This window comes from Palaemon carinicauda, chromosome 1 (genome assembly GCF_036898095.1).
Source record: "Palaemon carinicauda isolate YSFRI2023 chromosome 1, ASM3689809v2, whole genome shotgun sequence".
Taxonomy (NCBI): domain Eukaryota; kingdom Metazoa; phylum Arthropoda; class Malacostraca; order Decapoda; family Palaemonidae; genus Palaemon; species Palaemon carinicauda.
The window spans coordinates 193,497,260-193,515,638 of NC_090725.1; the positions used below are offsets into that span (position 1 = coordinate 193,497,260).

Sequence of the window (18,379 nt, forward strand, 5' to 3'; positions counted from 1 at the left end):
AAGTTCTTGGCAAATTCTTATTAATTTTTCCCAGGCTTATGTGGCTATTCTGTGGTACCTGATGTTAACTGGATCAAGATTGTGTATGTTATGGAATGTTTTGCTGTTTTCATTATTATTATTATTATTATTATTATTATTATTATTATTATTATTATTATTATTATTATTCATTATTATTATTATTATTATTATTATTATTATTATTATTATTATTATTATTATTATTATTATTATGATGCTTTAGGCCATGTATGTTACTTATGTTTCCATTTTGAAATTTGTGTCGGGTTTTCATCTGTGATTGAGCCATTGTGCATGCTGGTGCTATTAGATATTCGAATAGAGGTCTTATCAGGCTTTTGTAAAGATTTATTCTTATGTTTTTATTCAATAGTTTGAAACGTTTTAATGTTCCTTTTCTGTGTTTTGCTAGTTGGAGTTTTTGTTTAATATGACGCCTTATGCAAGTTCTTTTAATAGGGAGACCAAGGATTTTAACTTCGATATTAAACGGAATATTTATGCTGTTTATTGTTATTGGTGCTAGTTTACTTTTTGATACCGATAAGAGTTGGAGTTTGTTGCTGTTTGTTTTTATTTTCCACTAATTTTCGTAGTCATTTATTCTTTTGATTTCTCATTCGTTTTTATTTTCATAATTCTTTCGGAATTTGAAAGATGGCATAGTTTATAGCATATTCGGGGGTGGTTGGCATGTCTGCTGTGTAGATGATAAAAAGAGTTTTGGGATAGTATTCCCCGCTGTGGCACCCCACTTTTTATACCAATTTTTTCACCTAGTTCCAATTGGAATATTTTTTATTTGAGGCCATCATGCCTCAAATGCCTTGTAGATGATGTTGCATTGGTGTTTTTTATTTAGTTGGTTCATGGCTATTGTTTCATAAATTGCCATAAGGGCAGTTTCAGTGGCTATCCCTGTCCTGAAACCGTGTTGGTGTTTGTATAATTTATTGTTACTTTCTAGGAATCTCCTTAGTCTTTTGTTTATGATTTTTTCCAACACTTTTCCGGGCACTTCCAGCAGTGTGATTGGTTTTCTGTTTGCTGTCTGCTTTGGGTCTTTCCCTGGTTTGGGGGGATGTATGAGAGTTCCTTCTTTGTTTGATTTTGGGTAATATCCCATTGAGAGTGTTAGGTTTATTTGTTGGAGTCTTCTCCATGCCACCATTGCTAGTTTTGATAGTATTAACTTATTTATGCCACTTTTACCTGGTTCTTTGTGTTTAAATGTTTTCATAAATTCACTGCTTTCAGTATCTCGCGTATTTTAATGTCGGCTATTAAGTAGTTGTTCTCATCCAGTCTTTGCAGATCAGAATTTTGGTCTGGATTTATTCATTCCCTATTTTCTTGTAGGAAGTTGAGGACTTCTGTTTCTGTGTTCCTATCGAAATTTGCATTTTCTTGGTCTGTGATTTCGAATGTGCTTGCACATGTTTCAGTAAGTAATTTAATTTGGTCTACCATGTCTTCTACTTTTTCACCATTATGGTATTTCAATTTTTTTTTCCCAGTAATCTCTGTAATTTTTACCAGAATTTCTTTGGGTCTTTGTATGTTTGTCCTATTTTTATTATCGTGTTGTTCCAGTTTTCTCTGTTTGATCTGACTGTCCAATTCTATGGCTAAATCCTAACCAGTGGGCGGCCAAGGTATTAAGAGAACGCTTAGAAACGGCCATCTTATACTGTTTTATTCTGACAGAAATACATTTGGATGTTTGGCCGACATAGAACAAGTTACATTTTGAACAAGGAATGCTATATTAATATCATTTATTGAATTATTCTTAACATATTTTTTAAGGTACAATTATATTTAAACTTTACCCTATTATCTAGTTTTTTCAAAAGGGGTATGACATCTAAAAAAAGTCATGAAATGGCAAACAAAGTTTATTATTAATTGTTTCCCTTTTCTCTAACTAAACACTTTAAAATGTGTTCTCAGCTTTATTCATACAGTTTTCTAGAAAATATTTGGTATAGCAAAGATTAGTAGTAGTTTCTTTCATTTTAGTTAACACATCTTCTATATACTCAGCACAGCTTATTTTAAGTGCCCAAGGTACATGGAAGAAAAAAACAGAATACTTTATATATTTAGATTGGCCAGGGTAGATATGTACATATGAAAAGTTACCGGTAGGCTTTCTATATATGGAAAACTTAAATTTATTTGCTTGTCTGACCATCAAAACGTCTGAAATCACGATACTGTTATTTTTTTCCGTTTTCTATAGTAAATGTTATGGATGGTACCAATGAACTAATGATTGAAACAAAACCTTCAAGATTATTTTTTTTTTTTTTTAGGATACCTAAAACGTCGTCAACATAACGATACCAAACAATTTGGGAGGACCACACTGAGGGAATTAATCTAGATTAAAAAAAAACCATGAATGTTGGATAAAAGGGTTGACAAAGGATTACCCATGGCCATACCATAAACTTGTTCTTAGTAATCTTCATTAGAACTAAATTTACACTTTTTTTAATTCACAAACAAATAAGTTCAATAACAGTATAGGTTGGGTAAGGTAACTCGTAAGCAACTGAAATACCAGGCATGAAATCGAATAAATCATCAACAGGTGCTTTGGTAAAGAACTATATAGCATCAAAGCTTCCTAATCAGTAGTTAGACGTTAAGTTAACATTTTGTAATTTGTCGCATGAATTTTTTATGTGAGGTTGAAATAAATCCTAAAATCGGTGAAAATAAATATAACTAAATATTTGGATAATTTATAATCGATAGACACTGTTGCACTAACTATTGTTCGTAATGTGTCATGGATTTTAATTAAACCATATAAAATAAATAAGGCAGTGATGGTTCGATATTATTATTATTATTATTATTATTATTATTATTATTATTATTATTATTATTATTATTATTATTATTATTATTATTATTATTATTATTATTATTATTACTTGCTAAGCAACAACCATAGTTAAAAAGCAGGATGCTGTAAGTCCAGGGGCTCCAACAGGGAAAATAGGTAGTGAGGAAAGGAAACAAGGAAAAATAGAATATTTTAAGAGCAATAACATTAAAATAAATATTTCCTATATAAACTATAAATTTTTTTTTAACAAAACAAGAGGAAGAGAAATAAGATAGAATAGTGTACCCGAGTGTACCCTCAAGCAAGAGAACTCTAACTCAAGAGAGTGGAAGACCATGGTACAGAGGCTATGGCACTACCGAAGACTTTGAGAACAATGATTTTATTTTGGAGTGTCCTTCTCCTAGGGGAAATGATTACCATATTTAAAGTGTCTTCTACCCTGACTAAGAGGATAGTGGTCACCAAACAATTACAGTGCACTACCCCTTTGGGTGAAAAAGAATTGTAAAAAGAAGTACAAGAATCAATTAGGAATTTTCTTATTTAAAATAGATTTGAATTTTCTGGTAAAATCTTTGATGACATCATCTCTAGAGGATCAACTCTTAATTTAATGTAGGTGGAAACAACTGATAGAAGTAAGTACATTTTTTTCTAATTATACGGTTTTGTTTGTAATAACTAATACATAGGTTTGTCTGCCTTTGTAGATGCAACTCGCTGTGTTTTTATAAGGCTGTTAAAAAACGTTTAGGGAAATTACAAGGGTTTGGAGATCCCTTGGTAATGTGAGTGTTGTGTTGGGGAATTTTCTTATTTTTTCCAATTTTTCAAATGCAGAAGTATTATTCACAATATAAGTTTTTTTTTCTTATTTATGGCAAACGATAAACCATAACCCAAAACTATTTTAACTTCAATCGATAAATTTACAGCACAGTTATTCTGAAAATTCTTGTCACAATCATTTGCCTATATCAGTCAAGTCAATTTATCTGTCTGATTAACACTTATTTCCTTAAGTCTGGTGAGGATGTCATCCAATAATGTTTTTTTTACAGTTATGGGGAACATATTGCACAAAATAATGTGTTGCATTTCATAAATTCTTGAATTGCAGTTATTCTTTCCTTCTTGTAATTCCCAGGTGTTTTTTTCAGGGAGAGGACACTAAATTCGCTAATCGGATGTTCTATCTCATTCCTAGTCGAGCTGGAGTAGCAACTTGGGGATCACGGGTTCCTCTAAACAATGATGAAGAAATTATCGTCGGATTTTAGTATAGTGGGCTTTCACCAAAGAGTTTTTGAAAGTCCTTTAAGAGATAGAATTGGAAAGGGAACATGAGGCAAAAGTTGGGCGTGGCTTTCATTATGTGTAAAAATCACGAATAATTTTTCCTTTTGTAGCTATAATACATATTTTATGCTCACTACGTGTCATCTTTCGTGATTTCTACACGTAATGGCCGCCATGCGTAAGTTTTGAAATCATTAACTCAAGGAATCAATAGTGGGGGTAATGAGGATAATGTTGAGAAGTAAGATATTGAAGATTGTTGTCAAGGGGTATCAAAATCTGTTTTGACATACACAAACCATGTATTAAACTATGGAACCGAACGTGTATTAAATATAAGAGCTACTAGTTTGGACTAGAATTTGGTCTCAGAAAAGTGTGTTACGTCTATGGATTAATGTCCGTATGGATGAAATGATGCAAGCAGTCATAGTTAAAAAATTTAGTCTTCCAAAGGGATGTTGAATAGTAGGTTTTCAAGATACTACAACACTGATTAAGTGCAGTGTAGTAACCCTAGAAAAACAAGTGGAGTTTTAGATTTATGCAAAAGGAGAAATATTATAGTAAATATACAGATGAGTATCGTTATGACGTAAATAATGTTATTATAGATACTGAATAACTTAAAAGTTTTTTATTTTTGAACGAATTTGGGAATGCAAATTAAAAGAGAGCGAAGCCAAACAATAGGTGAATGAAAGAAGGTAAATATGTGTGTGAAAAGATTTGTGAAGAGACTTAATATGTTTTTAGATGCCAGGGTTGGAGTAAATGAAAGGGTAGTAGAGCCAGCTCACTTCTGTAGGGAGCTAAAAAAATATTGTGGAAGTATGGATAGTATAGTATTGAAATGGTTTGGTTACTAAGAATAAATGGAGCTTCATGAGTATACTTCAGATGTGACAGTATGGATGATTAAAGTGATACCTAGAAAACTTGATTGAGGTAAAGAAGATTAACCCTGGAAAGGTATGATGGGTCGTACGCGACCCCTACAGCATTCTCAAAACCTGTTTTTTCCCATAAATCATCAGCTGTCTCGAATATGGAAGTGGTCGACCTGCAAGGGGTGACTAGTCTACATGCCATTGTCTGCTTTAGGACTGATTTTCGTCTAACTTCCCTCCTTCCCCGTTTTTTACCCCCCCCCCCCCCCCAGGGGTCGACCTCGACCCTGAAATACCTTTATAGGGGTAAGTGATCAAACAGCAAAGTTATTACATAATTATAAATTGTCGAACAGTGTTGATACTTGTTTGGTTCTTTATATTTGGAAAGTGTGGGTGGATGGTGTGTCTACCACTTGCATGACATTGGTTTTGGCTTAGATGCCATATATTGCCATGAGGTCCATTTTCCATCAAATGCTAATTTCTGAATTTTTTTTTATTTTTTGCAAATTTCTGATTTTTTTTCTATTTATTTTGAATTTATCTTCAATAATGGCCAGCAGGCAGTATTCCCTCGGCATGGATGTCATCAAGACACTTCTAATGGAATTAAAAAGAGATGTTGATGATAATATGGAGCTTGCAACCTCATGTGTTTGATATTTATTTCTCTGATAATTTCTCCTTCGTATTTGTCAATATTTTTCTTATGTGTATTAGGTACTTGAAATTGATTTATTTAGTGTTTTATTATTATTATTATAGATCATAGTTTATGTATATATAATAATTTGACATTATTTTACTTTTTATTGGTCAGCAGTTTCTTATTTTGATTTCATTTTACTTTGATTGGCTACCGATTTGCTATTTGATATCCTTTTACTTTTATTAGTTACTAATTCTATTTTCTCTTGCTGTAAGTATTGTATCAATTTTGTGTTGGTCACATCAAGCTTCCTGAAAGGACTCACTGTCATAGCTGCCCACCTAAGACTAACCACATGACAAACACCACTTGTTTGAGGAGCAGGAAGCCTGTTTGTCTATAGCTTCAAACTGTCTTGTATCTAAACTGTATCTGATAGTTATAACTAGATTAAATCATGAAACTTTCTTTTTTTTACTACTTCTTTGTATAAATACGGAAATTTTAATCTTTACAAAATAGATATCACCCATTTTTTATCTAAAATTTATTTCAAAGAATTTAAATTTTATATGATAAAAATAATTGTCAAACATCCAGAAAGCCATCATATCAGTTTTATTCCAATCCACTAATAATTAGATAAATAAATAACACCTTGAAATTTACATACCCATTCTTCATTTCAAGTGGTAGATTGGGCTGTAAGATTTGTTGCGGTCTGCGGCCATTTTGTTGACATACCCGAAAGGTAAGTTGGCATATCTCTATATATTCTTGTTCTGTATAGAATTCGTGATATTTTGGTATATTTTAATGCATAAATATCATATTTTATAGGAGATACAATAAATAATTCGCTTCTTTTGATTTTTTTTTTATACTTAAAATAATGGAAATTGTAGCATGGTTATTTTTCTGGCTTTCTACAAAGTTTGGGTAAAGAAATGAGTAGGCAGACTATACTGTTCCCCCGGGACAACAAGCTGTCAATGGCGAGATACAAAATTCCCTCGGGTGTATTCACCGGTGTCATTTGGAAGATCGGCGAAATGGATTAGTGTTGCATAACCTCATACATGAATCTCTCTCTCTCTCTCTCTCTCTCTCTCTCTCTCTCTCTCTCTCTCTCTCGTTAGATATGGATGATTCATAGCATCAAATAACTCAAGATATACAAATATATGTAAATCATCATCATCATCATTAGCCGTTGCTAGTCCACTGCAGTACATAGACCTTAAGATATGTCCATACACTCTAATTAAGGTCTTTTTACGCCATTCTAAACTAGCAATTTTTTTCCCTCGTCAATCCATCGTCTTCTCTTCCTTCTCCTGCTTCGTTTGCAATCTCTGTGGACCAATTCTATCATTTTTCTTTTCCATATATTATCTGTCATTCTCATTATATGTCATCTGGATTCTTTTTATTACATTAGTTGGCTCTCATATCCACGTTGCTCTTTTTCTGTCTCTTTGAATTATTCCTACCATTATTCTTTCCATAACTCTTTTGAGTTTTAACTAGCTTATATTGTAAGGTTCTAGCAAGACACCAAGTTTATGATGCATATGTAATTACTGGTAGGATAATCTAATTAAATACTTTTCTTTATAGAGAAAGTGGCATTTTATGTTTCATAAACTCATTATGTTTAACAAAAACTCTTCATCCCATGCTTATCCTTTTAATTTCGGTCTCATGTCCTGGGGAAACGCTTATTGTCTGGCCTAATTACGTATATTCAATAACAATCTCTCGAGGTTTGTCCATAATTGTTAGTTATTGTCTCTGCATTTTCATTGAACATTATCTTAGTTTTACTCATATTCATTTTCAGTCAAATTTCTGCATTCTCTATTCAAATTCCATATCAACTTTTGCAATTCCTCCCATGATTCATTAAATAGATCTATGTCATATGCAAATCTTAAGTTGTTAAAATATTCTTCATTAATGTTTACTCATAAATTTTTCAATCTAAATTCTTTAAAAACGTTTTGTAGGCGTGCTCTGAATAATAAAGGAGATATGGGGTCACCTTGTGTAGCTCCTTTCTCATTTGTGATTTCTTACTATTTTTTATGATTGCTGTACTTCCCATATAGATATCTTCAAGTGTTCTAATATAAAATTGATATATTCCTTGTCTTTGGAGTGATTTCATTACTGGTGAAGTTTTGACAGAATCAAAAGCATTCTCATAATTTATAAATGCTATATGTAGTGGTTTGTCATACTCTGTTGATTTTTCCAATAGCAGGTTAATTACATGTATATGTTAGTTGTTCAATACCCACTTCTAAACCCTGGCAGCTCTCTTGATTGAGTACAGCGTAGCTTTATATCTATTCCCCTAATATGATCTATGTAAATATGTTTTATACTACAGGGAGTAAATTTGTTGGGTGGCGTTTTTTTCTTTTTTGTTCCGCTTTCTATGAATTTGTATAATGATGAAGTTTTTCCAAGCTGTAGATATAAAGCATTCTTGCAGACTATGTGAAGATTAGCAAGTTTTGCTATCATGAAATCTCGTCCAACATCTATCATTAAATCAATTGTTAGGCCATCTTCTGCTGCTTTACCTCTTTTCATGCCTATTAAAGTTTTTTTTTTTTTTTTTTTTTTTTTTTTTACTTATGCTATCAGTTCAGGTGTTTTATTATTTCTATTGACGAAGATATTTCGCAGGTCACTATTGTATTGCATTGTACAGAAATCTTCTACAGTTTTTATTACTCCATTTCTCTTGCTGATATTTTCTTTTTCATCCGTAAAAGTAACTATCTGCTGGCACCCTGTCCCAAATCTAATTTCCTTCAATTACATGTATCTTCCTTTCATTAGCGTTTCCTCAATTTTGGTCTGAGTGTGTTTACAAATGTCTTAGGTTTTGAGTTTGTTTATTGTTTTGGATAGTTTTGCTAGTTCTCTTTCATCTCTCTAAATTTTACCCTCATTTCCAATCTTTTCTTTATTAGGTTTTTGTTGATTTCTGATAGTTTTTTTTTCACTGAGAATAAGATATAATCAGTTTTTCGTTTCTCCACTTGGGCTTCACCATTTCCATTTTCTATGGTCCCTTTTTTTTTAGTAAAGAAAAGGTGTTCATGATTATAAAATTGTTTCTTTCAGAAAATCCTATAGGCATGTTCTAAATTTTATACGGTATATCCAGATCTTCATGAAAAGCTTCTATTTCTTCCTCTGTACGGGATGTTGTTGATGTATATGTTACGGTCATTATGCAAAATTGGCAATTTTACAAAATTCCCAGCCATTATGCAAACAGACGAAATTCATGGTCACATTGCAAGATGTTTTACCCTTTGTTTGTGTGTATTAATGAACACCTTCCAGGCCACAATTTTAACCGTAGATAAATGAAACTTGCAGGGATTATTTGTTAGGTAGGAAGCTGGAAATTATTAAATTTTGGGAGGTCCAGGTCAAAGGTGAAGGTCTTGGTCAAGCAAAATGTCCAATTCAGAAATCAGCCATAAGTTTAGATATCGTTGTCACAGAGACTTCAAATTTGGTTCATATTTGAGTGTAAGAAAATCCACGACATTTACACCATGCTAAGGTCGAGTCCAAGGTCAAGCAAAAGGTAAAATTCCTGTCATCAACCATACGACAACAAATTTAATTGTAAATTAAACTTGCAGGGATTTTAAGCTGTTATGTACAGAGCTGGAAATTAATAAGTTTTGCAAGTTCAAAGCTCCAGGTCATTGATGTTAATGAACTGTTGATATTAGATCTCATTCATTTTCCACAGAATGCAACTGATTTTTTTTATGTCTTAGTGTTTTTCTCTTTGTTTTAAACCTGTGATTTTCTTTATCGCTCTTGCTATCTTAACCTTTCAGTACATTCTTTTCCGGATATGAGCTACGTATAAAACGGTTTTAGGACAGTTGCGTCCCGGACATTTGCGTACCGGACATTTACGTCCCGGACATTTGTGTTCCTGGACATTTGCGTCCCTGGACATTTGTGTACCTGGACATCTTTGTCCCTGGACATTTGTGTACCTAGATTATTTTCAAATATTATTAACCTACATATGAAAAAGCAATTATTAAGGGATGAAAGAAATAGATTTGATGGAATTGTAATTTTATTTTTGTTTAAGAGGGGTATTACAAGTTGAACAGATAATTCAGAATGTATGAATATACATTCTAAGAAATTATTCTTGTTTTCAGGAGAATATTTTTCCAATAGTAGAATTGCAGTTTTATCTTTTGTTTAAAAGTAATAGCAATCAAAGATTAAAAAACAAAGAAATTATAGGTTAAACAAATATTTCAAAATGTATGGATATTGTGAGCTATCCCTCTTAAGAAATTTATCTTGTCTTCAGGAGAATATGTATCCAAGAATCCTTTCTGAGCTCCAATCTCAAAGTCAGTTAACAAAGATTTTGGATTAAGTTGCGGTTTAAGTTGCAATAAATATGTGAAAAGTCAAATATACACTTCCTTTGTCTTTCCAGGGAGGAGGGCAAAAACTCTGGAAATACTAAATTAACTCTCTTGTGTATGGATACAATATAGTTGATAAAATATTAATGGACTGATTTTAAAAGTACCATCTGCTGCTCAGTTAGGAGACTTTGCTATATCTTCTAAGCCGTTATCCATCGCAAAGATCAGTATTCTGTTCTCATGTTCGATGCCAGAACCAAACGCAAGGAACTCTTCCCCAGTCGCGAGAAAACACTAGGATTCCGGAATCTCAAAATTATTTATTTGCCGTGGGATACGGGGCGCATTATGTGCCTTTTGTCTCCATCGACGTATATTTCTTCCCATTGATGAAAAACTAGGCAGTTTTGAAATGAAATACTCATCTTCATTAGCGATCGTTTCTCCGATAAGACTTCTTCATGGTTCATACTTTGACACTGAAGTATTTTTCAACTGGGACATAGCTTCTTGTGCTTTGACTTCTGCAGCTGAGGAGCCATGACTACGCTCATTGTGGCATGCTGTAACTACGTCGTTCACTGTATGAATTCTTGCTTTGCAAGATCGCACTACAAACCTCCAGTATGTTTTTGTTTCATCAGAGTTTTTCTTATGATAGTGGTAGCTGTAATTTTCATTGTCCACAAATATTTTTCCGCCAGTGTTAGATTTCCGGAACTTAGCCATGGGTTCCGAGTTTCGAAATATACAAAATACTAATACCAATAGATGTTTGTGTTACACACTGCTGGCGAGAACTAGAATTGCTAGCTTATTTTTCTCCTGCTTTAGAAAAGATTTTTTATTTTATTTCTGGTAAACTACCTTTCAGCTTGTTTAAAGTTACTAAAGGTATTAATGAGTGAATTGCTATACCAAACAATTCTTGGGTTTATATATAAAGGTAAGGTGTAACTGAGGAGAGAGAGAGAGAGAGAGAGAGAGAGAGAGAGAGAGAGAGAGAGAGAGAGAGAGAGAGAGAGAGAGAGATTTTAAAATATGGTAAATTCAAAATATTTCGGATACTTATATGTCCAGGAGAGAGAGAGAGAGAGAGAGAGAGAGAGAGAGAGAGAGAGAGAGAGAGAGAGAGATTTTAAAATATGGTAAATTCAAAATATTTCGGATACTTATATGTCCAGGAGAGAGAGAGAGAGAGAGAGAGAGAGAGAGAGAGAGAGAGAGAGAGAGAGAGAGAGAGAGAGAGAGAGAGATTTTAAAATATGGTAAATTCAAAATATTTCGGATGCTTATATGTCCAGGTACACAAATGTCCAGGGACACAATTGTCCCGGTACACAAATGTCCAGGTACGCAAATGTCCGGGGACGCAAATGTCCCGGTACGCAAATGTCCGGGACGCAAATGTCCGGTACGCAAATATCTGGGACGCAACTGTCCGGCCACCGTATAAAACTGTCCTTTACTCCTTAGAATGGCTACAAAACGTCTCGGAAGATGCTGGAGTGACAGACGTAGCTAGTTTTACCATTCTTTCATGTATGCAGGGAATTTGCCAGGAAATTTCATCATCTTTCGAATATAGTTTTCGATAAGGTAAAGGAAAATTTCCTTATTTTTTATTTGTAAGACAATTTACTAAATAACCAAATAATAAGTTTCAGTGATTGGTGTTCTGGACTAAGCATTATGCATATATCCTTTTATGGTATATTGAGTTTTCTGGATTTTACAGAAAGTTTTATCTTTATTCAGCTTTTGCTACAGAGGTTCATTGAAGATATGACATATCCATCCAATTGATAATTTACCTACCCATCCGCTGGACACGGACATTTCAGTATTCTCCCAATATTTATACCTTTTATAAAGCATTAAATAATCAATTATCTGATAATACATTTATTAGCCAGGTTTCGGCTGATAAATCTTATGTTTTGGCTAATAAAGGTTACGTTTATCATTTACTTGCCTTTCTTTCAATTGGCTACTTGCTGAAAAATTTGGAGTTTTAAAGTATTCGAAACAAACTTTCAACTGGGCTCTAAAAGGCACTAGAACAGTTGGAAGACCCAGGCTTGCATGGCGGAGGACTGTGAAGTGTGTAGTAGGATGTTGAATGGAGAAATATTGATTTAAAAGCTCAAGATAGAGACGACTGGTGAAATCTAACTGATGCCCTTTGTGTCAATAGGCGTAGGAGGAGATGGCGATGATGATGTATTTGAAATGTGTGTTTTCTAAGAATGAATAAACTTATTTTGTTATATGACCACTGACTTCTATCGTTTCCTCGCTTTCTTCCATCTGGCTACTTGCTGTTTGGACATTGTGTAAACTGACCAACGTTGATACTGATGATTTTGTAAATGAACCAAAATCTTGGTCCTTTTTGCAAAATGTCGAGGTATTTAGGATATTTAGCAGCCGGACATTTTGTAAAATGACTAATTTTGCAAAGTGACCGTAACATACATTTTAATTATCTTCTGTTTATACTTCTTACTTAGTTTGATAATCAATCCTGTAATTCTATCACTTAAACTGTAAAATTCTTCTGTTACCTACAATATTTTTATTAATAACAAAACTAACTCCATTCTTTTTGCTTCGTTCATTACCTCTTAAGCAATATATATGGCACTCTTTTTACTTTATATAAGATCCACCAATAAAAACCTACACATACGAATCTCCCGGCGCCAGTACCACACACACACACACACACACACACACACATATATATATATATATATATATATATATATATATGTGTGTGTGTGTGTGTGTGTGTGTCTGTTGGGAGTAGAGGTGCAGGTATTGTGAGTTTTTATTAAGTATGGGCGTGCGTATTTTTACACTTTTCCAATAGCTTGTACATATGTATGTGTATATATATATATATATATATATATATATATATATATATATATATATATATATATATATATATATATATATGTGGTAGACGGTTCACCAGGGCACCAGCCACCCGTTGAGATACTACCACTAGAGAGTTATGGGGTCCTTTGACTGACCAGTGAGTACTTCATTGGATCCTTCTCTCTGGTTACGGTTCACTTTCCTTTTGCCTACACATAACACCGAATAGTCTGGCCTATTCTTTACAGATTCTCCTCTGTCCTCATACACTTAACATCACTGACATTACCAAACAATTTTTCTTCACCCAAGGGGTTAACTACTGCACTGTAGTTGTTCAGTGGCTACTTTCCTCATGGCAAGGGTAGAAAAGATTCTTTAGCTATGATAAGCAGCTCTTCTAGGAGAAGGACACTCCAAAATCAAACCATTGTTCTCTAGTCTTGGGTAGTGCCATAGCCTCTGTGCCATGGTCTTCCACTGTTTGTGGTTAGAGTTCTCTTGCATGAGGGTACACTCGGGCACACTATTCTATCTAATTTCTCTTCCTCGTGTTTTGTTAAAGTTTTAATACTTTTATATAGGAAATACTTATTTTAATATTGTTACTGTTCTTATAATGTTTTATTTTTCCTTGTTTCCTTTCCTCACTGGGCTCTTTTCTCTGTTGGGGCCCCTGGGCTTATAGCATTCTGCTTTTCCAACTAGGGGCGTAGCTTAGCAAGTAATAATAATAATAATAATAATAATAATAAACGCAATATCCACTCGGGTGTGTACAACCTGAAATATTTAGATAGCCTATTATTTATTTATATCCATGTAAACAAGAAAGTATGCGATTCTGCCGTCATCGACAAAAAATTTATATATGTACATCATAAGCATTCGTGAATGTAAAGGAATTTTAACGATAGATATGACACGGAAACTATTAATTCTCTACTTGTATGAGAACTGAAAAAAATGCAGATATTTGGAAATCCTTCTAACATTCATTCTCATCAAGTGATCTGTTTATGACAGGTTGTCATATCAACAAACGTCCAATATTCCACACAGCAGGCCCACAATAACAAAATGACATTCTACAAGTGCAAGTCTTCGAATTCTATGTCCCTGATTAGTAACTCTCTCTCTCTCTCTCTCTCTCTCTCTCTCTCTCTCTCTCTCTCTCTCTCTCTCTCTCTCTCTCTCTCTCTCTCTCTCTCTCTGTATATATATATATATATATATATATATATATATATATATATATATATATATATATATATATATTTAATATCATTTACGCCTATTGACGAAAAGGGTCTTGGTTAGATTTTGCCAGTAGTCTCTATCTTCAGGTTTTAATTCAATACTTCTCCATTCATCATTCCTACTTTGTGTTTCATAGTCCTCAGTCATGAAGGTGTGTGTCTTCTAACTCTTCTAGTGCCTTGTGGAGTCCAGCTGAACGTTTGGGGAATGCGAAGAGCATGCCCAAACTATCTCCGTCTACCACTCATCATGATCTCATCCACATATGGCACTCAAGTAATCTCTTTTATAGTTTCATTTCTAATCCTGGCCTACTATTTAACTTCCAATATACTTCTAAGGGCTTTATTCTCAAATCTACTAAATCTATTGGAGATTGTTTAATTATCATACCATGTCTCATGTCCATAGAGTAACACCGATCTTTATATGTAATTTCAGGCAATCTGATTTCCAAATTTTACTTAACGTAGCCATTGTCTGATTTTTTTTTCAAATTTTCACTAACCGCTAATTCTAAAGACCCTGTATTGGAGATCATAGTTCCTAAATACTTAAACGATTCTAACAATAATCTTTTCTCCTTCCAATGATATTTCATCTTCCATTGCGTACTCCGTTCTCATCATCTCTGTCTTTCTTCTATTTATCTTCAGCCTAACCTCCTGTGATATTTCATGCATTCTGGTAAGCAAGCATTACAAGTCGTATGGTGGTCTGTTAAAAATTCATATTATTGATCCAGTCCAATCCTTCTCCACCATCTCCTACTGTTCTACACATTACAAAATCCACGAGGAGGATGAACAACATAGGTGACAACACATTCCCTTGGAGTACTCCACTGTTTACTGGAAATTCATTAGATTAGGTTCCATTAACATTAACTTTGTCTGTTCGTGATCTCTTAAAGTTTCTAACTTTAAATCGATTCCTACCTTCAATTGCAAATGTTTCTCTGTGCTCTTCTTCTAAAAGTTTAGTTGTATCAAACCTATATATTCTATTACCTTTCTGTTGGATCCTTTCAGTTTTAATTTCAGTGTGGCAATGAGGAGCTGGTGATCACGACCAATATCCATAATTCCATAGTTTCTTACATTTCTGTCACATTTCTCTCTTTATTAATGACAATGTGATCTATTTGATTTTTGTATTTGCCACACGGTGAAGTCCACTTGTTGATGTTCTTGTGTTAAAAAAGGCTACCTCCAATGACAAGATTGTTTGCTGAACAGAAACTTATAAAATGTGCTCCCTTTTCATTTGAAACTTCGCACACCCATCACATTCTCTATCCCTTGATTATTCCTTCCAACTTTAGCATTGAAGTCGCCAATCACAATTTTCATATCTCTCTAAGGTATCTTATATATTACACTCTGCAGTTCTTCATCGTATTCATCTTTCCTTTCTTCAGGGGAATCATTTGTTGAGGCATAGCAAACTATAATATTCATATTACACTGCTTTAATCTGAACTTTGCGAGTTACAGTCTACTATTTACAGCTCTCCACTCGGTTCATGCCTTTTCTGCTCTTAGTAGTAGGTTGGCCAGGGCACCAGCCACCCGTTGAGATACTACTGCTTGAGAGTTATGGGGTGCTTCGACTGGCCAGACATTACTACGTTGAATCCTTCTCACTGGCTACGGTTCACTTTCCCTTTGCCTACACATACACCGAATAGTCTGTCATATTCTTTACAGATTCTCCTCTGTCCTCATACACCTGACAACACTGAGATTATCAAACAATTCTTCTTCCCCCAAGAGGTTAACTACTGCACTGTAATTGTTCAGAGGCAACTTTCCTCTTGGTAAGGCTAGAAGAGACTCTTTAGCTATGGTAAGCAGCTCTTCTAGGAGAGGGACACTCCAAAATCAAACCATTTTTCTCGAGTCTTGGGTAGTGCCATAGCCTCTGTACCATGGTCTTCCACTATCTTGGGTTAGAGTTCTCTTGCTTGAGGGTACACTCGGGCATACTATTCTATCTAATTTCTCTTCCTCATGTTTTTATAGTTTATATAGGAGATATTTATTTTAATATTCTTAAAATATTTAATTTTTCCTTGTTTCCTTTCCTCACTGGGCTATTTTCCCTGTTGGAGCCCCTGGGCTTATAGCATTCTGCTTTTCCAACTAGGGTGGTAGCTTAGCAATTAATATACTAATAATAATAATATCATTCCTATTCCTTCTCTTCCAACTCCATCTGATCTTCCTGAGTAGATATATATAGCCATGGTCTATATTTTTCTTACCAATCCCCATACAACGTGTTTCACTTATGGCCAAGATATCCAAACTATATGTCATAAATTCACCCTCTACTTGCTGTAACTTCCCAATCTGATTCATGGTTCTAATATTCTAATTACATATTTTCAATTTCTTTTAGTATTTATAAACTGGGAGATTTTTAGCACCCCACTACGCCCGTGACTGGGTGCCATTCTTCCATCTTCTCTTTCCATGACTTTCTGAATCCATAGAGGATTCATTGGCTATATACATCAAAGGATAGCTACAGTAGTTCCTTGAGATGCAGTGCCTATCTAACTAAGGCAAGTGACCCCTGCTAGTCCATACTAATTCTAGTGAGGTCAACCGCTAGGCATCATGAATAAAAGCCAAAGAGACAGTTTGTCCATTGCCTTAAACTCCATCCATCAACATGCTGCCAGTGACTTCATCGAGATTTTTGGGGTATTTCCTCCACACCCAAAGCTCTCATTACTCCACCAAGTTGCTCATCCGCTTATGCGAGTATAATCGTTAGCAAACATGGATTGCTATGATATACTGCCTAGCACGGTAATATACCCCCTAGTACGGTAATATACCACCATTGCTAGTCTACGGCAGGACAAAGGCCTCAGACATGACCTTCCACCACTGTCTGTTTATTTTCTTTCAATGCCAGTGTAAGCAAATAAAATTTCTTAGCTTGTCAATCAGTCGTCCTCTATTCCATCCCCTTCTTCGGCATTTTAACGTCAGCTGGGCCCCATTCTATGGGTTGCTACATATATAGCTTGAGCCTTAATTAATAGGGGAAAATCGTATACTAAATACTCACTTGTGATCAAATTATCCAAGTATGTCAAATTATAAGTCTTTACCAATTCAAGTTGAAGTTTGATAGCTGGAACTATCGCATTTAGTTTATACAGAATATGCTGAAACTCTACAGCTTTCCTATATAATACCTTTTGATCCATCGACATATTTTAAACATGAATATTTTTCGATATTCAACAGACCAGAATGTCAGTTTTTGAGATTCTAACAATTGTTCACTAGTATGGTCTAAAGGGTTGCCCAAAGACCTACCGAATTTTGTTTAATCACCATTGATACAAAATTCAATTACACACCAACAGAAAAGAATCTTCAAGAGATTTCAATTTCTTACCAAGAGAAAACAAGAAAATTCAAGATTTGATATACAATCATTTCCTGTCTAGAGTAAAAAGTTTGTTTATTCTTAAAATTTGATGATATTTTTTAAGGAATTCTTCCACGGGGAAGCTAAGTAATTTCACAATACACTTCTATCTTTTGCATATAATTGAACCCTTCTTGTCTTTTTTGAGGCCTAAATGATTATATTTATAAGAGTTTCGGAGAAATTTTAAAGGCCTTTAAAGGCTGGTCATGAATATTAGAGGCAAGGGCCAGCGACATTGGCCTACCTAGCAAGAAAATGCCCTAGAGACTGACCATATATGCATATGGTTTGCGCTGAAGCCTCCTCTCCACCCAAGGTAGGACCAGGTAATGGCTGCTGATGACTCAGTAGGTAGACCTATAGGCTCCCACAAATTCCCCATCCTAAGCTTTCAAGGATGGTGAGGTTGCAGACACTACAAGAAACTATCGAGCTTGAGCGGGACTCAAACCCAGTCTGAATGAACGCCAGCCAGGGACGATTCCAATAGGCCACCACAACCCCATATGGAAGGAGAATTTATTTTCTGTTTTTTTAAGAAAACATTCTTTCTAGCGTTCAGAGATGCTATCAAAGTGTATTTTGTTCATCATTCATATGTCTGGTT

The 18,379-nt window shown here is 34.3% G+C and overlaps 1 protein-coding gene across 1 annotated transcript in view; it reads right to left on the bottom strand.

The window, feature by feature from the left end:
* The window catches only part of LOC137643869 (protein amalgam-like), a 538,253-nt gene that overhangs the window by 179,011 nt on the left and 340,863 nt on the right, over positions 1-18,379 (bottom strand). The window lies entirely within an intron of this gene.